Source organism: Schistocerca piceifrons, chromosome 8 (genome assembly GCF_021461385.2).
Source record: "Schistocerca piceifrons isolate TAMUIC-IGC-003096 chromosome 8, iqSchPice1.1, whole genome shotgun sequence".
Classification (NCBI taxonomy): domain Eukaryota; kingdom Metazoa; phylum Arthropoda; class Insecta; order Orthoptera; family Acrididae; genus Schistocerca; species Schistocerca piceifrons.
In genome coordinates, this window is record NC_060145.1 from 165197413 (window position 1) to 165225141 (window position 27729).

Below are 27729 nucleotides of genomic sequence, written 5' to 3' on the forward strand. Positions count from 1 at the left end.
ACTTAAACTGTTTCTTCCAAGAACTTGCTTAAGGCTCTTAGATACAACCAAAGAACAATTCTTTACCATAAGTGTCAACACTTTTTTACACCGTAGCAGCATTTTTGTTGAGACAGCGGAAAAAGTAGATGTGTTGTATCCAGTTCCAACCATCTGACTTCCAAATCTCCAGACATACAACACATGCTAGGATTTTCGAATATACCAACAAAACTCTTGAGATGTCTCAAATGAACAAGCTGTGCATATTTGATGAGTAACTGTACTCAGTCTGTACAAGTGACATGCTCGTTTGAGAGACAGACATTTGAATAACAAAACCAGTAACAAAGCTGAGTCTGCTTTACCTATCTCTGCAAACTGTGCCTTGCCTAGATCATATCATCTACCACGGCGTTCAAAAGGATCCTCATTGTACTTCAGAACAACTTTCATTTACTCCGAACGAGAAAAAAAGGACATCCTTGAGACTCCAGAAGAGGCACTTTGCGAAATGCAAGACTTGAGCCTTCGTGAAGCGGTGCTCGTTCAGGTAAGTCACTTGGAAACGTTAAGTTGTACGTGCTGCACAAAATAACACAACACTTTCACACATCTGCTTCATGTAATTCACACACAAATAAATGACTTACTCTTCTTTTTGTTTAGGTAAAGATACATTACATTTTTATTAAAAATGAAGGAATAAAACAAAAGTTTGTACACAGCGCAGGAGAAAAATGTATATGAAAGTAAATTTAAACTACTCTAGAAAAAGTATCGATCACTTTTCACAGAAAATATATATATATATATATATATATATATATATATATATATATATATATATATATATATATATTATGGAAATGGGTTTTAACTACCATGCAAGTAGTTACGTGAGTGCATAGAGATAATTCCTGTATCCAGTTCCTTGGCCACTGTGGCGTTAGGTGATAGGAAAAATATAAAAAGAGGAGTCGTTATGCTTAGGAAGACACTGGACTGCAACAATCACAAAACATGGTAATCAAATCCAGTTTAATAGCACTAAGCACTTAAAACACTTGTGATGCTGACTTATTCTTTTCTTTCAAAGAAATCCTATTAAGAACGAAAGGTCCTCTATGTGATTACGTGACTTGACGGTTGTACGTCTTCTATTGCATCGTTGGTAGGCTCATACAACCATCCTAAAGTTATACAGAGGTGAAGAGTTACTTCACTGGAACTGCAATTTTGCTCAAATCGGACATCGGAAGTACTGTGCATGAAGGTAAGTATTATTTTCTCTCAAAGTGACCTCTCCCATGAACATTGGAGGCCTCTTAAGATATGACCTCTTAATTTCGTAGCCACACTTGAGTTCTGAAATTGTATAGACAGTTCTCATTTGTTCATAGATCAATATCTTCATTTCCAGATCTAATACTGTTGAGTTCTTCTTACTGACATTCAGTGTCAACGTGCTCTTGTTCATTTGCAATGAAAACTTCGTAATGCGGACTTCCGACTCTTCTACTCTAGTAGAGCGGAAATGGTCAGCATGACGAATATTATTATTATTTTCACTTTAGTACAAGTACACCCCGCTGGCCACTAAAGACCTTAAGTACAATGAAACTTACCTGCAGTCTTCACCCCATGTAATGTATTGAAAGTAGATCACACTCTTGCTACAAAATCCAGAAAGAAAATCTCATTCAAACACTACAAAAATACCAAACGACCAACGAGAGAGCGACACACAAAATGACGTACATATATAGGTGTATATATCATCAAACATTTCTTAAATGGCCACGAATTTACCATTAGGTTTTGTTGGTTCCAGCAACAGACTCATAAGAAATTGGAAAATGTATACATCTGTTGACATTAGGTAAAAACAGAAGTTTTTGTGGTGTTTGTTACACGTTGCTATCCAAGCCACACTATGATACTCGTTAACGCTACTACAGCCAATTAGGTTACACATATCTCTTATCGTCTTAATATCATCTCTGTTGAAATTGCAACATCTTTTCCTTCACCGTTTCTCTTGGAATCGTTAACTCCTTCACACAGTTGTGTTAATTGTGGACTCACACATTCGTAGAATTTTTTAAAAGACTTCATATTCCTAGTGACTGTACATTTATTATAATATCCACTATTGCAGCTTCGACTTTCTGGTCATTTTCAAGTGGTTACGGGCGCCGAAGAGACGGCAGTAGTCATCGTTCATAAAGAGAATAAAAACGACTTGAACCTCTATGGCTCGTGTCAGCCTTTGTCGCACACACCATCGTTATGTGACAGATAGAATAGGATAAAAACACGTTAATGCTGACTACTACTGCGTTTTCAGCACCTGTAACCATTTGAAAATGACTAAAAGGTCGAAACTGCAATAATGAATATTGTAACAAACGTATAGTCTTGGTGAATATGAAGTATTTAAAAAAAAGGGGTAACCTTCTTGTTTTATCAGTCAGGTGACATTCTCTCTCTGTTGAGTTACACTCCGTCGATAGTCTATCCTTTCGATCAGGAGTATCATTGTGTTATGTGTCTGTCATTGTAATAAGTTTTTTGTTGATTACAGTAGTACAGCTGTGCCAATGGAGATAAGCATTTAGCAATCGACTGGAAGGGGGCAGTCCTCAGAGCTAACGAGATACCACAGCTCACTGTTGGTGATGCCGCGGCTCCAGTTTGGTTCTTGAGCAGCCGTAACAGGAGCCGCAAACGACGTTCACCTCGCAGAGTCCAAGGATGTCTCCACTGGACAGTCATCTGCATCATGTAGCAGCCTACCACAACGTGAATATGAGGTAAGACAAGCAAAGGAAGTACCCATTCTTTATTCCACATGAAAGATATCTCCAGCGCTTTGTGTGTGTGTGTGTGTGTGTGTGTGTGTGTGTGTGTGTGTGTGTGTGTGGGCCGCGCGGGATTAGCCGACCGGTCTCAGGCGCTGCAATCATGGACTGTGCTGCTAGCCCCGGCGGAGGTTCGAGTCCTCCCTCGGGCATGGGTGTGTGTGTTTGTCCTTAGGATAATTTAGGTTAAGTAGCGTGTAAGCATAGGGACTGATGACCTTAGCAGTTAAGTCCCACAAGATTTCACACACATTTGACATTTGATATGATAAGCATTTTTGAGACTGTGGAGATAGACCTATATCTAACTGATTTGGATACATTATGACACCAATAAATTACTAAGCAACAAGGCTATTGGTTCTGAATATGAACAACAGTCTACCTCATATATAAGTCACTGAAAAAATAAAAGTACGACTCGTAAAGTTATGCCAGTGTCAGTGATTATACAGTCCGCCTCGATAGCTAAGTGGTACGCCCGACCGAATGCTGGGCAAAGGGGCCCGGGTTCGATTCCCGGTTGGATCGGAGATTTTCTCTTCTCAGGGACTAGCTGTTGCGTTGTCTTCATCATCACATCATCCACGTCAAATCAGAAGACTTGCAGCAGGCGACCGGTCTACAGGGCGGGAGGCCCTAGCCACGCGGCGTTACATTTCAGTGATCATAAACATAAGGAAATATTAAATTAAATGGATTTGAACAGTGTTACGTGTTCTCAAGTAGTAAAATGCATTAATTAGTCAATAAAAAAGTTTGCCAAGAACTGTTAGTCTTCATTCTATTCCTACACTCTTGCTCCAGCATGCTGTGTAGACGTACTCAAAAAAATGGCTCAAATGGCTCTGAGCACTGAGGGACTTAACATCTGAGGTCATCAGTCCCCGAGACTTAGAACTACTTAAACCTAGCTAACCTAAGGGCACCACACACATCCATGTCCGAGTCGGAATTCCAACCTGCGACTGTAGCAGCAAGGCGGTTCCGGACTGAAGCACCTAGAACAGCTCGGTCATAGCGGCCGGCATAGACGCACTCCATATACGATTTCACAGCTGGCTAACGAGTATAACTCAAACCCAAGAATATACTGGGCATCTGCATACATCAATATTTACACTCTGAATGCAGTGACTAATATACCGGGTGATCAAAAAGTTAGTATAAACTGGAAAACTGAATAAATCACGGAATAATGTAGATAGAGAGGTACAAATTAACACACATGCTTGGAATCACATGGGGTTTTATTAGAACCAAAAAAATACAAAAGTTCAAAAAATGTCCGACAGATGGCGCTGCATCTGATCAGAATAGCAATAATTACCATAACAAAGTAAGACAAAGCAAAGATGATGTTCTTTACAGGGAATGTTCAATATGTCCACCACCATTCCTCAACAATAGCTGTAGTCGAGGAATAATGTTGTGAACAGCACTGTAAAGCATGTCCGGAGTTATGGTGAGGCATTGGCGTCGGATGTTGTCTTTCAGCATCCCTAGAGATGTCGGTCGATCATGATACACTTGTGACGTCAGGTAACCCGAAAGCCAATAATCGCACGGACTTAGGTCTGGCGACCTGGGAGGCCAAGCATGACGAAAGTGGCGGCTGAGCACACAATCATCACCAAACGACACGCGCAAGAGATCTTTTTAGCAATACTTTTTTTTGTTCTAATAGAACCCCATGTCATTCCAAGCATGTGTGTCAATTTTTACCTCTTTATCTACATTATTCCGTGGTTTATTAAGTTTTCAAATTTATACTGACTTTTTGATCACCCGGTACTTACGATGGCCGCCCGGTTAGCCGAGCGGTCTAACGCACGGCTTTCCGGTCGGGAAGGTGCGCCCGGCGGACTTGTGTCGAGGTCTGGTGAGCCGGCCAGTCTGTGGATGGTTTTTAGGTGGTTTTCCATCTGCCTCGGCGAATGCGGGCTGGTTCCCCTTATTCCGCCTCAGCTACACTATGTCGGCGATTGCTGCGCAAACAAATTCTCCACGTATGCGTACACCACCATTACTCTACCATGCAAACATAGGGGTTACACTCGTCTGGTGTGAGACGTTCCCTGGGGGGTCCACTGGGGGCCGAAACGCACAATAACGCTGAAAAAGTGGGTCGGTGTGGGGCGGCGGAGGGGTGAAGTGGACTGCGGCAGTCGTCGTGGGGTTGCGGACCACTGCGGCTACGGCGGAGACGGAGCTTCTCCGTCGTTTCTAGGTCCCCGGTTAACATACAACATACAACATACAATATACTTACGATTATTGATGTCGTGTATCATGTAACTATGAAAATTTGTGAGTCACATAAAAAGTTAGCAATCTGTGCGTTGTTTGCGTTAGCATTTTGTAACATTGGCGTTGACAGTAATGAAATGCAAATGAGTAGCGAATTATGTTTATACGTTTTCGTTTAGCTGAAAAAATGTGTGAAATGAGTGTGTGACATCCCATTTTGTAATTTTCCGTGAGTGTGTGTGCTGACAGCGTTATACTTACAGTGACAGGTGAAATGCTTTTAATGTGTTCCCACCATTGGTATACAGGATACCAGCTGCTTTCCTGAGGACTGAAAACGGTGGTAATACATAAGTACGCATTAACAGTCCTTGGGCGTGACTTCAGGCGTTTCTTTAAGGAATAAGTAGACAAATTTCTGAAACAAGAGTTCTTTTTTCGCTTCTTCCGCCCACACATTCAGGGCGCTAGTTGTTAGGCTCTTGGGAGACATTGGACTGGTGATAAAATATTAAATGAAACGTAGTGCTCTTTTTACTGTTCTTTTTGAAAAATAATAATGATAGGTACAGTACTTGTGCTAACAATAGTAATTTCTTATGCAACCTATGAAGAAAACAGTTCTCTCAGAATAGCAACTTAATTTCACAACATCATCATCATCATCATTTAAGACTGATTATCCTTTCAGCGTTCAGTCTGGAGCATAGCCCCCTTATAAAATTCCTCCATGATCCCCTATTCAGTGCTAACATTGGTGCCTCTTCTGATGTTAAACCTATTACTTCAAAATCATTCTTAACCGAATCCAGGTACCTTCTCCTTGGTCTGCCCCGACTCCTCCTACCCTCTACTGCTGAACCCATGAGTCTCTTGGGTAACCTTGCTTCTGCCATGTGTGTAACATGACCCCACCATCTAAGCCTGTTCGCCCTGACTGCTACATCTATAGAGTTCATTCCCAGTTTTTCCTTGATTTTCTCATTGTGGACACCCTCCTGCCGTTGTTCCCATCTACTAGTACCTGCAATCATCCTAGCTACTTTCATATCCGTTACCTCAACCTTATTGATAAGGTAACCTGAATCCACCCAGCTTTCGCTCCCATACAACAAAGTTGGTCGAAAGATTGAACGGTGCACAGATAACTTGGTACTGACTTCCATCTTGCAGAAGAGAGTAGATCGTAGCTGAGCACTCACTGCATTAGCTTTGCTACACCTTGCTTCCAGTTCTTTCACTATGTTGCCATCCTGTGAGAATATGCATCCTAAGTACTTGAAACTGTCCACCTGTTCTAACTTTGTTCCTCCTATTTGGCACTCAATCCGTTTATATCTCTTTCCCACTGACATTACTTTCGTTTTGGAGATGCTAATCTTCATACCATAGTCCTTACATTTCTGATCTAGCTCTGAAACATTACTTTGCAAACTTTCAATCGAATCTGCCATCACAACTAAGTCATTTGCATATGCAAGACTGCTTATTTTGTGTTCACACATCTTAATCTCACCCAGCCAGTCTATTGTTTTCAACATATGATCCATATATATATGAACAACAGTGGAGACAGGTTGCAGCCTTGTCTTACCCCTGAAACTACTCTGAACCATGAACTCAATTTACCGCCAACTCTAACTGCTGCCTGACTATCCATGTAAAGACCTTTAATTGCTTGCAAAAGTTTGCCTCCTATTCCATAATCTCGTAAAACAGACAATAACTTCCTCCTAGGAACCCGGTGATATGCCTTTTCTAGATCTATAAAGCATAGATACAATTCCCTGTTCCATTCATAACACTTCTCCATTATTTGCCGTAAGCTAAAGATCTGCTCCTGACAACCTCTGAGAGGCCTAAACCCACACTGATTTTCATCCAATTGGTCTTCAACTAATACTCGCACTTTCCTTTCAGCAATACCTGAGAAGATTTTACCCACAACGCTGATTAAAGAAATACCTCTGTAGTTGTTACAATCTTTTCTGTTTCCATGTTTAAAGATTGGTGTGATTACTGCTTTTGTCCAGTCTGATGGAACCTGTCCCGACTCCCAGGCCATTTCAATTATCCTGTGTAGCCATTTAAGACCTGACATTCCACTGTATTTGATGAGTTCCGACTTAATTTCATCCACCCCAGCTGCTTTATTGCACTGCAATCTATTGACCATTTTCTCCACTTCCTCAAATGTGATCCTATTTCCATCATCATTCCTATCCCATTGTACAGGGATTCCACAGGATTCACAAGCAGTTTTCCTGACCTGTCCAAAATACTTGTCATTTCCTTCTTACCTCCCATTCGAAGACTGCTAATTACACTCCAGAATGGTTTTCCAGCAGCTTGACCCAAAGTCTCCAACCTGTTTCCAGTCTTCCCAAGATTTCTTCTTGGATGCTGCAATTATCTGTTTGGCTTTGTTTCTTTCTTCAACATGACTTAGGTATTTAACTTTCCAAGCACGTAAATACATTTAGCTTAAGACTGAAACTGCATTGGGTTTTGCAGGCGGCTGTGGCTGCAGCGGCGACGTCTGAGGAGAAAGTGGCGGACTGAAAGTGCTTTGAGGGCCCGCGGTGAATGGCGGCGGGTGGCCCGGACGTCGTCAATGGCAGCTCAGGTAAAGTTCACTCCTTCTTTCGTTTCACTTTCCTGTCCTCTTTGTATAGGGTTTATATTATGTTTGGGTGGACTGACACCCATCAGTTACGTGAAAGAAACAAACGATCCACTGAAAACAAAGCAGGATGGTTTCGACTATGGTGAGTTTCTGCTGGAATTTAGAATGTCCTTCCTGTGTGGCTGATAGAGGTAGGCCTCAGGGGGAAAGCAAAAGACAACGGGAAAACGGAAAGATAAAGCGGACCGAGCAATTACATGGACACATCCATCACGACCGGATTCCTGCGTATCCTTCACCGAGTTTTTCTTGCCAGTGTTCCGACATTTGAAAAGATATCGTCAGCAGGTAGGCAGTGGTGAGGCGTGTGTCAAGGCAAGGACTGCGTTCTTACTGCATGCAGTGAAACGTTTGACCTCTACACCGATTTTACATCTACTGAACGAACAGAGGAAGTGATAGTTTCGAAGAAAAACACGATTTGCTATACATATTACACTTGGTACAAAGGATAATTGATTTCAGTTTCAGCAGTACACAAGATTTTTATGTCCATAAAATGTGTCCAGATGCGCAGTAACAGCTGCTTCTGCACCACACAACACTGACCGCAGAAGATTCCGGATTCATTGAATCCAACAGTTTGTAGGTGGAAATAAACCATAGTGACTAACGAACGAGATAGTCGCATACTCATCTGGCAAACGAAACCATTTCCATTTCATCCGTCTAGACTAAAATCCGAACAGCGTTAAATGGCTCGCCACGTCGATGCGCTTGGTACTTTTTTAAATTACTTTTTGTTTAATACAGTCGCATCGTTGGAAGTTATCCACAATGTGTAACATGTTATCAAACGTTTTTTCATAGTTTTCCGCGATATTTTTTTATGAATATCGTATTCCATGTACGAGTAGTACTCGTCAAACTGACAGAGCACATGTCTCACTTTAAGAACGGCTGTGGTCCGATTATTAGTCCGGAGATAATCATTAAGTTTTTCCGTACCTTCCCTAAATCAGTCCAGGGAAAGTCGGCAGAAGCCAAATACTGTCAGATTTGAATCCTGTCAAAGATACACATTACTTGAGAATACAAGGTGGATCAAACATTTCTGGAATCATGAAAATCGGTGGAGGGGAGTACTATACCAGCGCTTATTAACGAGCCATGCTCACATTGGATGTCAAGGACATTTGTGACTGAACTGACGATTTTTTGGTGTGTGTGTGGGAGGGAGGGGGGGGGGCGAGCCGTGGAGGAGGAAGAGGGCACGTTATATTGGATGTAGAGTCATCAAAAAACGTCGAAGTAACTTCAGCCGTGCCCCAGAGAGAAGGACTGGAATTCTTAGTGTTCATGTTATATATGAATGATCTGATCTGGAAGACAGTATTAATAAAAACATCAAATTTTCTGCAGATAATACATTTGTCTACAGAGAAATATTACCTATAAAAAGAGCTGTACAAATACCCAGTCATATCTTGATAAAGTTTAGAATGCTCCAGAAATAGGTAATGTGCTTTAAACACTCAGGAATCTAAAATAGTATACTTCACAAAAGGCCAAAAATAGGAAAATCACTTCCTGACATTATGCTCTCGATGAACAACCACGATAAAATTTCCTCCTTCATTACGTTCTTTCTCTCTCAATTTTAATGTTACTCAAATGGCGACGTTTGAATTCGGAATGGTGAAATCAGTAGATTCGGAAACCTACATTATCCTTACGGAAGGTATGTCAAGTCGTAAATGACGCAAAGTCCCAGGAAACCGTGATCTCAGTTCTTATAATGAGTGAAGAAGCTCCGTCTCGATCGCTATTTCTTTTATTAATGATGATCGGTTTCGATCTATCACATCTGCGGATTGAACAGTTATCCAGATGAAATTTTTCGTTCGTTAAGTACATACGTTACATGTCTGGTGTCTCAAGACTCCTTTCCGTGCTGCTGTTTCAGTTGCTTTCCCATTATCACCTTGTCGTCGTAAATTTCCTTAAGTTCGAGTTGATAACTCTCTGCGCTCGAGTTTTGCTGCACATTTCGAATATTCCTCTCCTCTGGTTTGCCCTGATGGAGAATGTATCTTTTGCATGCTGTGAGATTCACCGAAAATATATTTTTATCTGTAAGTAAATACATAAAACTGCAACCAGTCACTTTTTTGACTAGTTATTTATTATTCTATGAACCGGTTTTCGAACCTTTTCAGGTTCATCTTCAGCTGGTTTTCTGGACGTTACATTACTATTTCTATCATAATGCCGGTTGCTGACTCTTTGACAAGAAGATGGAACAAGCTTTAATGTATCAAAAATGGTTCAAATGGCTCTGAGCACTATGGGACTTAACATCTGTGGTCATCAGTCCCCTAGAACCTAGAACTACTTAAACCTAACTAACCTAAGGACATCACACACATCCATGCCCGAGGCAGGATTCGAACCTGCGACCGTAGCAGTCGCGTGGTTCCGGACTGAGCGCCTAGAACTGCTAGACCACCGCGGCCGGCTTTAATGTATCGCCATGACTATCATTTATCTGTCGATATGGATGTAAAATTTAGTTTTTTACTTACTGCGACGGTATGGCTGACTTTTTTCGTTAGTGTCTATCTGTCTGCTTCCATTTTTATGGCGAGATGGTACATCACTTCTCATACTTTTTCACAATCTGTATTTATTTACACTGTGACAGCGAAACTTTGTGTTCCAGAAGAAAAAAGGGCTCTCAACTCAGCCTGACAGTTGTTCAGTGTTTAGTTCTTACTACACTAACGCCCTCGTCCGAAGAGCGTAACTCGAAACTGGCAGGTGTAAGAGCCCATTACTTCTCCTTTCATGTTAAGACGTTCTTTCTTCGGGAACAAGGTGAACGACAAGCGTTCCGTTCACGCCTTTGCTTTTCTACAACGTTTCTCACACTCCAAACAGGGTGTTTCAGGAGAAAACCCAAACACGTGGATTTCCTTTGCCTCGGGGAGATGACTGGGTGTTGTGTGTCCTTAATCATCATTTCATCATCAATAACCCGCTAGTCGCCGAAGTGGTGTCAACTAAAAAGGACTTGCAATACGGCGGCCGAACTCCCCCTCATAGGGCCTCCCGTCCAACAATGCCATTCGATCATTTCATTACCATCTATTTGAAACTATCAGGAATAGGATAACAGTGTGCGATTCAAGCAAATATTGGTAAACTGCCTCAGTCATTATTATCTTTAATTTAACGTCACTATACATTTCAATGGTCATATCATCTTGAGGTTGATTATGCTACTTTTACGTTGTCCAGTTTGCTTGCGACGAACCCATCTGTACTGTTTGTATCTAATCAGTCACAGCCCATAACAAGCAGCTCATTACGGGTGACATATTTGTAAATTTCCGACCGTTACATCTACATAAACTTTACATGCAACTGTGCAGTGAATGACGGAGGATTATTTATACAGATATTATCCATCCTCAGACCCATTCCATTTACATTTGCAGAGAAGAGGACATGATTATCACTGTTTATCCATTCACGCTCTACTCTCTTTTCTCTTACTCTGATGCACTTGAGGATTTGTTACACTTTTGACGGGTGTCTCCTCGGTTTCGCGATATCTTCTGCCACGTCGCCGAAGGGAAAGATCCCGATCACAGGAAAAGTACTCTACAATACGTCACACCAGAGTCCTATATGCAGTTTCCTGAACAGGTGGACTCTATCCACGCAGAATTTTCGGAAGAAATCTGATCTACCATTGCCCTTCCCTACTGCCGGATCGCATGGTCGTACTGTTTAACGAAGTGATGTAACACAGTAGTTTAAGCCTTTTGGGTTCGATTTGTGCACGACAGATGTTTTTGTCGCCTGTTGCCTAGACTACCTAATAACCTGAAAACAATGAGCCACGAAGGCGTGTCTCCAACAACCGGATTGTAGACACTAGCAGTCCTTCAGTCAAAGTCCCTCAGAGGGTCGAGGCTGGCCAAACACCAGTTACCAGCATAGATGAGATTTCCGCAAGCTCGCAGACACCACGCGTAGGTATGGCGCTCCTCTTGCTGAAAACTGGTGTGTTATCGGCGGGCATGTTACCAGACGATCTCCATCACCCAATGGTACCCATGGTTTCCCTCAATCCCAGAAGCCTGTCATTCTTTCTGGTTCAAAACACAGACAGAATGGGTATCTGACTAAATGCTTCGAATCCCTAAGCAGGATTACTTATGCCCTTGTAGCTATACTTGTGACATAGTCCTGTGAATAGGTTTGCTACATACTTATGCTACTGGCTTTCTCAAGCTCGCTGTGACCCAAGTTGTTAGGGCTGACCAAACTCATAATGGGAGAGTTTCTCAGTAGCATGCAAGTGCTTTGACTTACTTCACGAGTCAAGATCCTAACCACCTCGGCCATGGCTGGCACAATAGCTCCGACTGGGGGAATGTTTTAATATAATGTCAACAACCCTGTCCAATGGCTTACTTGGTTCGATTCCTGGCGGGGTTAGGGATTTTCTCTGCCTCGTGATGACTGGGTGTTGTGTGATGTCCTTAGGTTAGTTAGGTTTAAGTAGTTCTAAGTTCTAGGGCACTGATGATCATAGATGTTAAGTCCCATAGTGCCCAGAGCCATTTGAAGCTTACTTGGTTAGCACGTTCTAGCTGCTCTCTACTGCCTGGCTGCAGTAGAAATACAACTTTAAACATTTGCAATTGGCGCTCTGAACGTTCCTGGGGTGCAGCGGTATGTTAGCTGACTGTTTCTGAAAGAAAAAGGTTGCATAACAATATACACTCAAGCGCCAAATGTTAACAGGTGGAATATGGCGCTGCCGTTAGCAACACCTGTATAAGACAAGTGTATGGCGCCGTTTTTAGATCGATTACTGCTGCTACAATGACAGGTTATCAAGATATAAGTGCATTTGAATGGGGTGTTATAGACGGCGCACGAGCGTAAGACCATTTCACGAATGTACCGTGAATATCAGGAATCCGGTAAAACATCAAATCGGGACCAACGACGACTGAAGAAAAACGTTCAAAGTGACAGAAGTGCAAAACCTTCTGCAAATTGCTGCAGATTTCATTGCTGGGCCGTCGACAAGTACCAGCGTGCGAACCACTCAACGAAACATCATCGAATGAGCTTTCGGTGCCGAAGGCCCACTCGTGTACCGTCGATGACTGCACGACACAAAGCTTTACGCCTCGCCTGGGCCCGTAAATACTGACTTTGGACTGTTGATGGCTGGAAACATGTTGTCTGGTCGGACGAGTGTTGTTTCAAATTTTATCAAGCGGATGGGCGTGTACGCGTATGGTCACCACCTCATGGAATCCATGGACCCTGCATGTCAACAAGGGACTGTTCAACCTGGTGCAGGATCTGTAATGGTGTGGGGCATATGCAGTTGGAATGATATGGGAATTCTGATACGTCTAGATACGACTCTGACGGGTATCATGTACGGTAGCATCTTGACTGATCACTTGCATCCATTCGTGTCCATTCCGCATTCCGACGGACTTGGGTAATTGCAGCAGGGCAATGCGACACCCCACACGTGCAGAACTGCTACAGAGCGGCTCGTGGAACACTTCCGCTGGCCACCAAACTTCCCAGATATGAACATTGGTGAGCATATCTGGGATTCCTTGCAACGCTCTGTTCAGAAGACATCTCCACCCCATCGTACGCTTATGGATTTATGGGCAGCTCTGCAGGATTAATGGTGTCATTTTGCTCTAGCACTACTTCAGACATTCGCCGAGTCCATGAAGCGTCGTGTAGCGGCACTTCTGCGTGCTCGCGGGGGCCCTACACGATATTAGGCAGGTATATGACTTTCTTTGGTTCTTCAGTGTATGAAACAACTGCTGAAACATGGCAACAGACATTCTTGCAATCTGATAGCAATCTAATCATGGATGAGTGGCTTCATCCAGAAATGGCATACTTGAGAAATTTGTGGGCTCTATTTCTCGGCAAATTGACGCCACTGTCAATGCTAGAGACGGTGTTAGTGTGATATGTCACGGGGATGACTAATTTCTGACCCGATAAGCTTATTACACACCTATCGGAAACGAGCTAACGAGAATGACGCTAGGGGTGCGATTCCGGCTGAACGGCTGCTGTGATTGCGGAGCCGACTGGCACGCGCTCATCGTACTGAACTCCCCCGCACAACCCCGAGCGTTGTGGCACCTGCGGGAGCCTTTCCTGACGGCCCCAGCGAGTGCAATAACTCGGCCCGAGCCCCGACCCTCGTTAAAAATGGCGCGCGCCTCAAGGGTTGCACTGGCCGTCTCTTAATGATCTGCCCGACCGGGCTCTGCTTCCTTGCCTGCCTGCCGCCTCTCCACACACACACACACACACACACACACACACACACACACACACACACTTACATCTGCCCGACCGGGCTGTGCTTCCTTGCCTGCCTGCCGCCTCTCTCCAGACACACACACACACACACACACACTCACACACACACTCACAAAAAGAAACACTCTCTCGATATTGCCGGCCGCAATAAATTTACCCAAGCAATTACAGCCGAGGAAAATCTCAAGTAAAAGGACCCGGCTCTTTTTATGAACTGTTGGCCTCCCTGACAATAGCAAAATTAAAAACTTGCGCGATTATCTGCTTTATTAAGACTAAATTACGTTTTTTCCCCCTCCTTCTTCCCCCTTTCGTTACTCCTTTGAGGAGTAAAAGAGTCCGGTGCTGGGCCGTTGGGGAGACTGCCCGCGGATTGTAACGGTATTGGTGAATTATCGCCACGTTAATTAACGCGGGGCGCATTATTATTTATTAGTTTTGCCGAGGAAACTAATGAAATTTTTATTGCCAGCGACGAAGAAAAAGGAAATCGTTTTAACGCAGGAGTGGTACTGGGGTGCCCCGTACATGTGTTCCGCGAGATTAAACAAACGGAAATAAATACCGGGTATTGTTGCGGTGACAGGCGTAACGAGGCGTTCGTCTTGGCCAGTATGAGCTCGGCCGGACGCCGGCCGTAAGCCGGACCAGTCCACTGCAATTATCGCTGGCCGCCAGCTCGTCTCGTCTGCGCGGCGCAAACAAAAACAAATGACAGCCTACGGCCGGCAGTACTCAGTGACTCGGCGCCACGGATGACCCTCACGGTTGATTTTCCGGACCTCAGAAATCTGCTCACACCGCCAATTACTGCTCACAGCGACTTTACTGCCTGTTGATGTAGTCTCATATCCGCCTCTGATGCTTATTTTGGTCGTATTCTTTAAAACAAAGCGGAAAACAAGTGGCGTTTAGATGACCCCCAATGTCGGAGAAGATAAGATTTTTTTCACACTACATCTCTAAGTCTCTATATACATTTTAAAACAAGTCATTTTCCGCTTGCTGCTACTAATTATACTGACAATCACTTCCAATTATCAACTTTAGCATAGTTGTCGATCAAAAGTAGACAGCATGAGAATATAGCACATAGCTGCAATATGAAGATTACTAGTATTATACATCTTCCATTTCTTAAAATGGTGCACTGGAGAGAGTATTTAAGTGAGCTTTATAAACTGATGGTGTGTTGTATTTGTGCGTATAATGAAGTTAAAAAATTAGATCCTTATTGCAAAATTTGCTTATAAAAATCATTGCTAAAAAGAACGTATTTTGGCGCAGTCTGGCCTTCTCATAAAACTATTGAGAAATTTTAAAAAAGTTATTCAAATTGTTACAGTTGGAAGTCGTGGTAAAAAATAAAAGTCTTACAAATATACATTGCCGAACAAAAAAGTGAAGCAGCTAGAAAACATGATGGGATTTGAAAGTAAATCGCAGACGTACTCACCGCCTGCGAATATATAAATGTTCATAGTTTTAATTCTTTGTGACAAATAGAACGGCGTCCGAAGTGATAAAGTGTTGTTCCTGTTTAGTGTTGTTACCAGGCCTGGTAGGGTACACAAGAGGGGTGAACAGCGTCAGATATTGGATGATCACTCTGAAGCATGCGCAGATGACGTGTTAAGCATATGAGACACTGAAACTTCCTGGCAGATTAAAACTGTATGCCAGACCGAGACTCGAACTCGGGACCTTTGCCTTTCGCGGGCAAGTGCTATAACATCTGAACTACCCAAGCACGACTCACGCCCTGTCCTCACAGCTTTACTTCTGCCAGTACCTTGTCTCCTACTTTCCAAACTTCACCGAAGCTTTCCTGCGAACCTTGCAGAACTAGCACTCCTGGAAGAAAGTATATTGCGAAGACGTGGCTTACCCACAGCCTGGGGGATGTTTCCAGAATGAGATTTTCACTCTGCAGCGGAGTGTGCGCTGATACGAATCTTCCTGGCAGTAGAGCACTTGCCCGCGAAAAGCAAAGGTCCCGAGTTCTAGTCTCGGTCTGGCACACTGTTTTAATCTGCCAGGAAGTTTCATATCAGCGCACACTTCGCTGCAAAGTGAAAATCTCATTCTGGAAACACCCCCCAGGCTGTGGCTAAGCCACGTCTTCGCAATATACTTTCTTCCAGGAGTGCTAGTTCTGCAAGGTTTGCAGGAGAGCTTCTGCGAAGTCTGGAAGGTAGGAGACGAGGTACTGGCAGAAGTAGAGCTGTGAGGACAGGGCGTGAGTCGTGCTTGGGTAGCTGTGATGGTAGAGCACTTCTCCACAGAAGACAAAGGGCGTGAGTTCGAGTCTCGGTCTAGCACACAGTTTTAATCAGCTAGGCAGTTTCATATCAGCGCACACTCCGCTGCAGAGTGAAAATCTCATTCTGGATATGAGACAGTGTTGTCAGCAACTGATTATGAAAATGGGTATCCATTTGGCCGGCTAGTCGAACCGTGCAGTATCCAGGTTTGTCGGGTTTTCGGATGTGTCTGTGGCCCGATGTAGGACCGTATGGGAGCGTGAGGGGAGGCGTACTTGTCGACAATGTTCCTATCGACTAGTCTGACTACCCCAAAGGGGATGGTCATCCTGCGCACCAAGTATGTCGTAACTCCTTCATATCTACGCCTGCTATACGAGAATTAGTAGTCGCCCCCTGCAACACTCTGTATCGTCCCACAGCATTTATTGTAGGGTAGCAACAAATGGACTAGAGAATTACTATCCCATGCATAAGCTGTCGTTGACACCATCACACAACCGGATGAGTTTGGAGTGGTGCCGTGACTGGAAATCATGGATTGCTGATGAATGGCGTTGCATTACGTTCAGCGATAATAAGTGAGGGATGTCTGATGGCACAACAGTACGTCACGGACACCCTGCATCCTCATGTGTTACCTCTCGTGGAACAGTATCATGGTGCCATTTTTTCAATACGACAGTGCTCTCTGCACGTAGTACATGTCTCTATGAACTGTCTACGTGATGGTAAGGTGCTCCCGTGGTCAGCAACGTCCCCAACTGTGTCTTCGATAGAACGCGTGTGGGACCAGCTCGGACATCAACTCTGCATCATTTCCAATATCTAGGATGTGAAGGACCAGTTACAACAGTTGTGGACCAGCCGTCCTCAGGAGAGGATGCCCGGGCTTAATGACACCCTTCCCTATCGAATGCATACGAGGTGGAATCCAAAATTTTCGGGACTGGTTCTGTCATCTGGAAAGTAGGAGTAGTAGATCTTTGCACCGCTAGGTGACGAGAGCTTCATATCTGATGAGTCAGTGTGCGGAATGGCATTCAGCTGGGAGGACGTATTGCGTGTCCACAGTGATTTCCGTAATACTCTGTTTGGTGTGTGACGATTTTACAATGGATCCGCGAACAGAAAAGCGCGTGTGTATCAAATTCTGTGCGAATCTTGGAGATACTTGCAATGATTCAACAAGTGTTTGGGGGACAGAGCATGAGCTGTACGTACATGTTTGAGTAGCAGTCTCGGTTCAGGGCCGGCCATACAGACGTCGAAGATGATTCTCACACTGGAAGTCCCATTAGCCGCACAACGCCAGACATTGTTGCCAAACTTCAACTATTGTTTCGTGCGGATCGACGTAATACCATTCAAGACCTTGCGGATGAAGTGGGTACTGGTTATGGGACATGTCAACGAATGTTGACTGATGAATTGGGCATGCATCGTATCTCCGCAGAATTTATGCCAAGGATCTTGACTGCCAATCAGAAGACACAGCGTGTTGAAGTGTGCACAGACCTTCGTCAGACAGCATCTGCTGATCCACCCTTCTTGTCACGGGTTATCACCGGCGACGAGAGCTGGATTTACGGTTATGGCCCAGAGACAAAACAACAATCGTCCCAGTGGAAGAGCCTGGGCTCTCGAAGAGCCAAAAAAGCGAGACAGACGAAGAGCTAAGGGAAGAGCATTATCATCTTTCTCTTTGGTACCAAGGGAAATTTGCACAAAGAATTCGTCCCACCCAACCAAACAGTGAATTCCGCATACTACTGTGACGTTTTGTGACGGCTCCGTGAAAACGTGCGGCGACGACGCTCCGAACTTTGGCGTCAAGGGATATGGCTGCTGCATCACGACAACGCGCTCTGTCACACGTCCTTGCTCACCAGGACCTTTTTGGCAAAAAACAACATGGTGTTGTACCACACCCACCATACTCGCCAGATTTGGCACCTTGCGACTTGCGCTATTCCCAAAACTGAAACTCAAGTTGACAGGCCGTCGGCTTAACACTCTAGAGAGGATTCAAGAAGCATCGCTAGCGTTGTTAAACCTCTCAAAGAACATGACTTCCAGAAAACGTTTGACCAGTGGCAAAAGCGCTGTGTACGTGCGGATGGGAACTACTTCGAGTTTGATGGTGCCTATTAGTCCTAAGGGAACGTTTTCAACACATGGCAGCACCAGTCCCAAAAATTTTGGATAGCACCTTGTACGTCCATGCCAGAGAAGTGCAGCGTCATACTGATATGTGGTCTGATACCGCCAAATTCTTTATATTATAAATTTGTCTTGATTTTGTAATCACTGAAATAACATGACATATACTCTCAGCCCGTGAAGTTTCATTTAGTTTCCTTCCAAGCTTGTGGCTGTTTCTTGTTTCTTTGTTAGGCAGTTCATATCCTTAAACAAATACCTGCTGGGATACGACTATTAGTGTCAGTGGTGTCGAGAATCAGTAGAAATCGTTAAAATTGAACAAATCTCCAGGCTACGATGGAATCCTTGTCAGATTCTATGCCGAATCTGCGGCTGAGCTAGCCCCTCCTGTAACTATAATCTATCGTAGATCCCTCGAACATGAAACCATGCCCAGTTCTTGGAACAAGGCACAGGTCACACCCGTCTACTAGAAAGGCAGTAAATGTGATCCACAAAACTACCGTCCAGTATTCTTGAAATCGCTTTGTTGTAGACTCTTAGAACATATTCTGAGCTGAAACATAATGAGGTATCTTGAACAGAATGACCTCCTCAGTGCCAACCAGCCTGAATTCCAAAAACATCGATCATGTGAAACCCAACATGCACTTTCCTCACATGACACACTGAAAGCTTTGGATCAAGGCAGCCAGGTTGAGAAAGTGTTTCTTGAGTTCCTTAAAGCGTTTGGCTCAGTACCGTACCTACGTTTACTGTCAAAACTGTGATCATATGGGATATCAAGCGAAATTTGTGACTGGACTGAGAACTTTTTGATGTGTAGGACACAGCATGTTATCTTGGATGGAGCTTTATCGTCAGATGTAGAAGTAACTTCAGGTGTGCTCGAGGGAAGTGTGTTGAAACCTTTGCTGCTCACGTTGTGTGTTAATGACCTTGCAGCCAATGATAATAATGAAATCAGGCTTTTTGCAGGTGATACAGTTATCTATAATGAAGTTCTATTTGAGAGAAACTGCATAAATATTCAGTCAGATCTTGGTAAGATTTCAACGTGATCCAGAACTTGGCAACTTGCTCAAAACACTAAGAAATGTAAAATTTTCGACTTCACGAAACGAAAAACAAATATTGTATGACTATATCATCAATGAGTCACTGCTGGAATCGGGCAAGTCGTACAAATACCTGGGTGTATCACTTTGTAGGGACATGAAATGGAATGATCACATACGTTCAGTCGTGGTTAAAGCAGGTAGTGGACTTCGGTCTATTGGTAGCCTACTGGGAAAGTGCAGTCAGTCTACAAAAGAGATTTCTGATAAATCAATCGTGAGACCGCTTCTAGAATATTGCTGAAATGCGTGGGATCCACACCCGACAGACTAACAGGGGATGTTGAACGTATACAGAGGAGGGCAGCACGAATGGTCAAAGGTTTGTTACATCCGTGGGAGAAAGTCACAGGGACACTGAAGGAACTGAACTGACAGACTCTTGAAGACAGACGTAAACCATTTCGAGGAAGTCTATTAACAAAGTTTCAAGAACGGTCTTTAAATGAGTACTCTAAGTATATACTACAACCCTCTACGTGTGGCTCACATAGATATCATGAGGATAAGGTTAGAATAATTACTGCACGCACTTAGGCATTCAAACAATCATTATTCATTCGCTCCGCACATGAATGGAACAGGCAGAAACCATAATAACTGGTACAATTGGACCCACCCTCTACCATGCACCCCACGGTGGTTTGCAGAGTATGGATGTAGATGTAGATGACTTATTTATGTTGAGAACTATCAGTACTCAGCGATGCCAACAGTCTTCCTGTTGGCGTTTACTACTTGTTTCTCACTGGCTGTGTTTGCAACTTTACTTGGTACTCTGGCTGTGATGCTGTTTTCAGACTTAACATGTACACCTGTCTCCAACATCAGCCATTTTACACGCATCATTTGGAGGTTATGCTCGCATAGACAGCTAAGCACGAGCAGCAAGAATATCCAAAGTACGTGAAAATTATCAGGCCTGAAGATCAACACTCCACGTCTTCCAAGAATTTCTAAGACGGAGAACTGAATATCTTCAGTTCACGATTTGTATTTTATGTACGAGTGAAGCGGTATTCACACAGAGTGGGGCGGTACTAGCAAATCACTACGAAATTCACACGTAGACAGATGAGGCAATCATGGGAGAAAAGCTTAAGGTTCGGTGAAGTATCAATGTGTTGACAACAGTTTTGAGTGACAGGCTTATAGGGCCACACAATTTACCGGAAAATTTAATAGTTGCTCTTATTCTCCAAATACCGTGTAACAATTCTCGCGCTGTTGGAGAACGTTACCCATTCTGAAAGAAATGTCGTATGTTTACATGGTACAATTGGAAGTATCCTCTGCCATGCACTTCACAGGTTTTCAGAGTATAGATGTAGTTGGTTTTTGCCGGACGATGCACCATATTGTTTCTACAATCCTTACGGCAGAACCTAACAAAAGTGATTAATAAGGAATGGTTTGGTCGAGAAAGTCCAGCAGCGTTGCTTCATTCATCTAAACTCAATCACTCATATTTGTTGCTATGGATTCATCGAACGATAATGGTGTATTCCACATCCAGTGACAACGTCCACACTTCACAGAATCGTGTGCCTCTTCCATGTGACCAAATCCAGTGGCAGCATGATTTGTTCATATGGATTGGATTCGCTATTCGTTAAGCATGAGGGTCGATGGCTGTGAACAATGTCCAGATTCTTAGTGTCAATAGACATATGACTACCGTAGGACAGCATGGCCTTCAGCTCAACAATTATTTGTTTCTGGTAATATATTTTCCGCACCGTTCTTACATATTTGGACCTGTATTATAACAACATCCCGGAGTTTCTCTACACGTGTAGGCAGTGCTGGAAGCTACCACAGTTATTTCTATGAAGAGTTCAGTCGTGCATACTATACGGAAATGAAATATTTTTTTAAAAAAAATCGGGAGCTGACAGAAGGAGCTCAAGTCATATGTACTCGTGGAAGTACGAGGTGTTGGTTTTGAGGACCATCATGGCTTATTCTGTGACGTTCTCCTTCAGATCAGCGGTTATGTCCTGTACATTAGTGTTTGATATTTTTAAAATTTCGATTATACGTAGCATTGATAAATCACAATATTTAACGAAAATAAGGAAATTATAATTTTTTTTAATCACGTCTTCCTATGTTTTTAAAGTAGCTCCCCCTCCCCCCTTCGGCCCTTACTGCAGATACAAACAGATCTAATAGAACTGGAAATGCCATGTGGCTAGGGCCTCCCGTCGGGTAGACCGTTCGCCTGGTGCAAGTCTTTCGAGTTGACGTCACTTCGGCGACTTGCTTGTCGATTGAGATGAAATGATGATGATAAGGACAACACAACACCCAGTCCCTGAGCGGAGAAAATCTCCGACCCCTCCGGGAGTCGAACTCGGGCCGTTAGGTATGACATTCCATCGCGCTGACCACTCAGCTACCAGGGGCGGACACAGATCTAATAAGACACACGATCGTAATACAAAGAACACTTTTCCACTCGGACTGGAGAATCGTATTACCTGAGATGTACGCTACTCCTGCTTACGGAGGACGACGGTTCAATCCCCCGTCCGGCCATCCTGATTTAGGTTTTCCGTGTTTTCCCTAAATCGCTCCAGACAAATGCTGGGAGGTTCCTTTGAAAGGGCACGGCCGACTTCCTTCCCCATCCTTCCCTTATCCGATGAGACCGATGACCTCGCTGTTTGGTCTCTTCCCCCAAACAACCCAACCTGCTTACGGACACAAATGATTTCAATAAGCTGAAGGTCGTTACTATTTGCAAATGTATTATTTTTAACATTTAGATGACACAAGTGCTTGGGTGCTACTGTTATGAACTTTTGCCTTAACTCTCAAAAATTAGACCGTGACGGGGGAACTGCAGAGTCCCACTGGTATCCGACATTATGTTTAAATCCGTTTTCACGTGGAAACCCACGTAGTGTCTACGGCCGTACGTTTTACAAAAACATTAAAGGAGACTGAGGTGTACGATATCGCAGAAGATCAGATAACTGGAGACGAAACGGATGCTCGGATGAGGAGACAGGGAAGGATACGGGCTGTGTCTTTCTCCTATGAAAATACCCAGCTTGCACCTGAAGTCATTTCGCGAAACTATGAGAAACTTAAATCTGTATAAACCGATAGGCACGTCATTATCCCTCCTTCTGAATGCGAATGAATGAATTAAGAACTGTTCGATACTCATTTTGAAGTATAGTTTGTTCTGTAATTTTGACCGTGGCACTAGTTTTTTCGGTCATCGGTTTGTATTCTTAGCACACTCTATATTAGCATGCACAATAAATGAACTGTAGGCTATTTGATCAAAGGAATCTGGACACTAATGTGTAAGGCCGAGCGGTTCTAGGCGCTTCAGTCTGGAACCGCGCGACCACTACGGTCGCAGGTTCGAATCCTGCCTCGGGCATGGATGTGTGTGATGTCCTTAGGTTAGTTAGGTTTAAGTAGTTCTAAGTTCTAGGGGACTGATGACCTCAGAAGTTTATTCCCATAGTGCTCAGAGCCATTTGAACCATTTTTTGAACCAATGTCTAATGCAGAATTGACCACTAGATATCATGGGAGGTGGACGCAGTAATATACGTAGAAGGAGGCGGTTAAACCAAGACCAGGCAAAATGAAATTCTCACTCGACAGCGGAGAATGTGCTGATATGAAACTTCCAAATGGTTAAAATTGTGTGCCGCACCGAGACTCTAAATCGGGACCTTTGCCTTTCGCGGGCAAGTGCCCTGCCAATGATTGGAGGAAACGAGGTACTGGTAGATGTAAAGCTGTGAGGAGGGGGGCGTGAGTTCTGCTTGTGTAGCTCAGTTAGTAGAGCACTTGCCCGTGAGAGGCAAAGGTCCCGGGTTCGAGTCTCGGTCCGGTACACAGTTTTAATCTGCCAGGAAGCTTCAAGACGAGGCAAACCTGTACTGGCGGAGAGGGGCCGTCGTGCATTGCGGACAGTGGTTGTAAAATTTCGTATGAAGTCAACTGAAGGAAAAACTCGCGAGTTCTAAAGTGCTATCAGCAGTTCAGCTAGAGCGATGACTGTGCAAAGAGAATGAAAAAGAATGAGGTACAATGGTGGAGAGGCTCCTCATAAGCTACACATTTCGGTAGTCAGTGCTAAGAAACGCTTGAGCTAGTATAGGGATAAACGCCACTGGACAGTGGACGACTGAAAAAAGTGTGATTCGCAGTGATGCATTACGCTGTACCCTGTGGCATTCCGTTGGAGGGGTTCCGGTTTGATGAATATCTGGAGAGCGTTATCTGCCCTCTTCTGCAGTGCCAACAGTGAACTGCGGAGGAGGTGGTGTAGAGGTGTAAAGGCTATTTTTCTTGGCTTGGCTGTGGTCTCCTTTTTGCGCTTAAGAAAGCACTAAAAGTGGAAGGATGCGAACACATTTTACAGCACTGCGTATTGTATGCGGTAGAGGAAGGTTCTGGGGACGATGAACGTATCAGCATGAAACTGCACTGTATCATAAAGCATCCAGTGTGGTGCATTCCTCAAATCGACTGGCCTGTCCACAGTCACCACCTAAATCTAGTGGAACTCCTTTAGGATGATTTAGAAAGTCGAATCCGCTCCAGATTCCACCATCAAAAGTCAATATTTTCTCTGGTTTCGGCTCTTTAGGAAGTATAGGGTTCTTGGCCTCCACAAATGTTTCGGTGCTTCATTGGAAGTTTCAATAGCACAGTTAAAGTCGTCATAAAGGCGAAGGGAGGACGCACGCCATATTAACGTCAATTAACAGATGCTTGGTTATATTTGATCAGATAGTATAAGACAGGTGAAATACCCTCAGACTTCAAAGAGAATATAATAATTCCAATCCCAAAGAAAGCACTTCTTGACAGGTACGATAATTACCGAACTATCAGTTTAATAAGTCACGGCTGCAAAATACAAACACAAATTCTTTACAGCCGAATGTAAAAACTGGTAGAAGCCGACCTCAGGGAACATCAGTTTGGATTCCGTAGAAATGTTGGAACACGTGAGGCAATACTGACCCTACGCCTCATCTTAGAAGATAGACTAATCAAAGGCGAACCTACGTTCTAACATTAGTAGACTTACAGAAAGCTATTGATAATGTTGACTGGAATACTCTCTTTCAAATTCTGAAGGTGGCAGGGGTCAAGTACAGGGAGCGAAAGGCTATTTACATTACGTACAGAATCCACATGGCAGTTATAAGAGTCGAGAGGCATGAAAAATGTTCAAATGTGTGTGAAATCTTATGGGACTTAAGTGCTAAGATCATCAGTCCCTAAGCTTACACACTACTTAACCTAAATTATCCTAATGACAAACACACGCACGCATGCCCGAGGGAGGACTCGAACCTCTGCCAGGACCAGCCGCACAGTCGATGACTGCAGCGCTCCAGACCGCTCGGCTAATCCCGCGCGGCATAGGCATGAAAGGGAAGCAGTGGTTGAGAAGGGAGTGAGACAGAGTTGTAGCCTATCCTCGATGTCATTCAATCTGTATACTGCGCAAGCGGTAAAGGAAACGAAATTTGGAGTAGGACTTAAAATTCCTGGAGAACAAATAAAAACTTTAAACTTTTGCGGTGACATTGTAATTCTGTCAGAGACAGTAAAGGACCTGGAAGAGCAGTTGAACGGAACGGAGGATATAAGATGAACATTAACAAAAGCAAAACAAGGGTAATGGAATGTAGTCGAATTAAATCAGATGATGCTAAGGGAATTAGATTAGGAAATGAGACACTTAAAGTAGTAGATGGGTTTTTATATTTGTGCAACAATGTAACTGATGATGGTGGAAGTAGAGACGATGTAAAATGTAGACTGGTATGGCAAGGAAAGAGTTTCTCAAGAAGAGAAATTTGTTAACACCAAGTATAGATTTAAGTTTCAGGAAGTCTTTTCTGAAAGAGTTTGTACGGAATGTAGCTTTGTATGGAAATGAAACACGGACGGCAAGAAAAGAACAGAAACTTTTGAAATGTGGTGCTACAGATGATTGCTGAAGATTAGATGGGTAGACCACGTAACAAATGAGGAGGTACTGAACAGAATTGGGGAGAAGATGAATTTGTGCCACATCTTGAGTAGAAATAGGGATCGCTTGGGAGGACACGTTCTGACGTATCAAGAGATCACCAATTCAGTACTGGAGGGAAGCGTAGAGGGTAAAAATCGCAGAGGGAGAGCAAGAGATGAATACACTGGGCAGATCGAGAAGGATGCAGATTGCATTACTTACTCGGAGATGAAGAAGCTTGCATCAAATCAGTCTCTGCACTGAAGATCACAACGACAACAGCAATGTTAAGTTACAGATACGTGAATTCTCTCACAAATAAACATAATTAAAATGAAGTCTGAATTTATCTTTGTGTTTTCTTTGTAAATTTGTAACATTAGCGATATGTGTAAGTGTGAAGTACGTGTGCTAAATAGACGTTCCCATTTACAGTGTTGGTGTTGATGCTGACTTGTCAACAACGCCATCATTCTCACTTGTAATGGAGTCATCTGTTACACATCTGAACTAATATGGACGGAGGTGCATAGAGGACGTCCGTGCCACTTACAACAGGTAAGTAACACAACACCGTTTACAGATTTTATGATTTCTATTTTTGGAATGAAATCTTAGATGACCATTTGTTACAAGTTGAAACTGTGTGACACCTAAGGCTCGGGAAATTCTGTGCTTCAGACTGCACTTTCCGATGACACCTGACAACTCGACTCAATTATGGCAGTTTGCACTGGTTCGTCTCGGCATCTTAGAAACTCCACAGAAGTACTCCTGCTTTGTTGTTGGGGTTTTCCTCAGTATTCTCTCTCCCAGAAGTTCTAATCAGTACAGAGCGAGATGGCATAGTGGTAAGACACTGGACTCGTATTCTAGAGGATGACAGTTAAAATCCCTGGTCGGTTATCCAGATTTGGGTTTTGCACTATGTCCCTAAATCATTTTGGGGAAATGCCGCAAAGGCTCCCCTGAAAAGGCACAGTCGGTTTCCTTTCGCATTCTTCTCTGATCAAAGTGTGTGCTCTCTAATGAAATCTTCATCAACACGACGACAACCATAGCATTCATTCTTTCTATTCCGACTGACAAACACACCCTGGTAGTGAAACTGGTAGCGCCATGCTGTCGAAAAGTAGAGTATGAGTTCTAATTCCAATTCAGCATCTGTATTTAACTTCTAACAAATTATCGTCACAGTTAAAAAAGCTGCTAAAAAGTAGCTATGCCTTATATCATAAACGTTAGTACCTTTTCGTGCAACATTAGGCCATGTTTATTGATTTACTAGAACCTAATATTTACAAATAGTTATGAGAAAGAAAAGTAAAACAGTAATGGCCATATCAGAAAAAGACGCAGCTTAAATTCGTCAGTGAGGAATAGAATAATGAAGGTAATGTGCAGGACGTGAATCTGCCCCGTGGAACGTGGTAGAAATGACAGCAAGGGATAAGACGAGAGAGAGAAAGAGAGAGAGAGAGAGAGAGAGAGAGAGATAGTACACGCAGAAGCAGTGGGTCAGAAGTAATGAATAGAGAAGGAAAAAAATAATGTTACATGACTGATTCAAAAACTAAAAGAAAGGGAAGCGTATCTAGGAAAAGAAGAAACCATTTGACCTACTGTTAGATGGGGAGAATTGGCCGTATACGTCAGTTTTTTAGAAAAACCTTTACAAGACTTTTAAAAGAAAGTACACTTGGCACTGAATTAAGTGCATAGTGTGGGGCTGCTTGTTCCAGAAGCAGATTGCATCAGTGTAGAAGTAGATTGGCAAGTGAGACTTCGCATTTCGATTTTGATGATATTATAGGTATTCGATCTGTGATACAAGGCGCTAGAGGCACACACCTTGAGAAGCTTACGCGGTAGGCATAGCCTATGTTAGTCATATAGCTTGTCTAACCGCATCCATCCGAACTCTACAATAGTATGGTCGAAGAGGCGGATGCCGCAAACGCATGGATCCCATCGTACTGGTGATTGATCAGGAAAGCGAATGACTGCACAAATTTCCGGCTCGCACCCTGTGGAAATAATTCACGAAATTTCTCGAGGG

General features: G+C 43.4%; 1 long non-coding RNA gene across 1 annotated transcript in view; it reads left to right on the forward strand.

Annotated features, from left to right (window-relative positions):
• Window positions 1–915: 915 nt before the first annotated feature.
• Window positions 916–27729, forward strand: part of LOC124711388 — a 159547-nt gene continuing 132733 nt past the window's right edge. Inside the window, exons 1-3 of the long non-coding RNA XR_007005472.1 lie at window positions 916–2795; window positions 7608–7719; window positions 26106–26228. This is a non-coding gene — a long non-coding RNA (uncharacterized LOC124711388). The remainder of the gene's footprint in view (window positions 2796–7607; window positions 7720–26105; window positions 26229–27729) is intronic.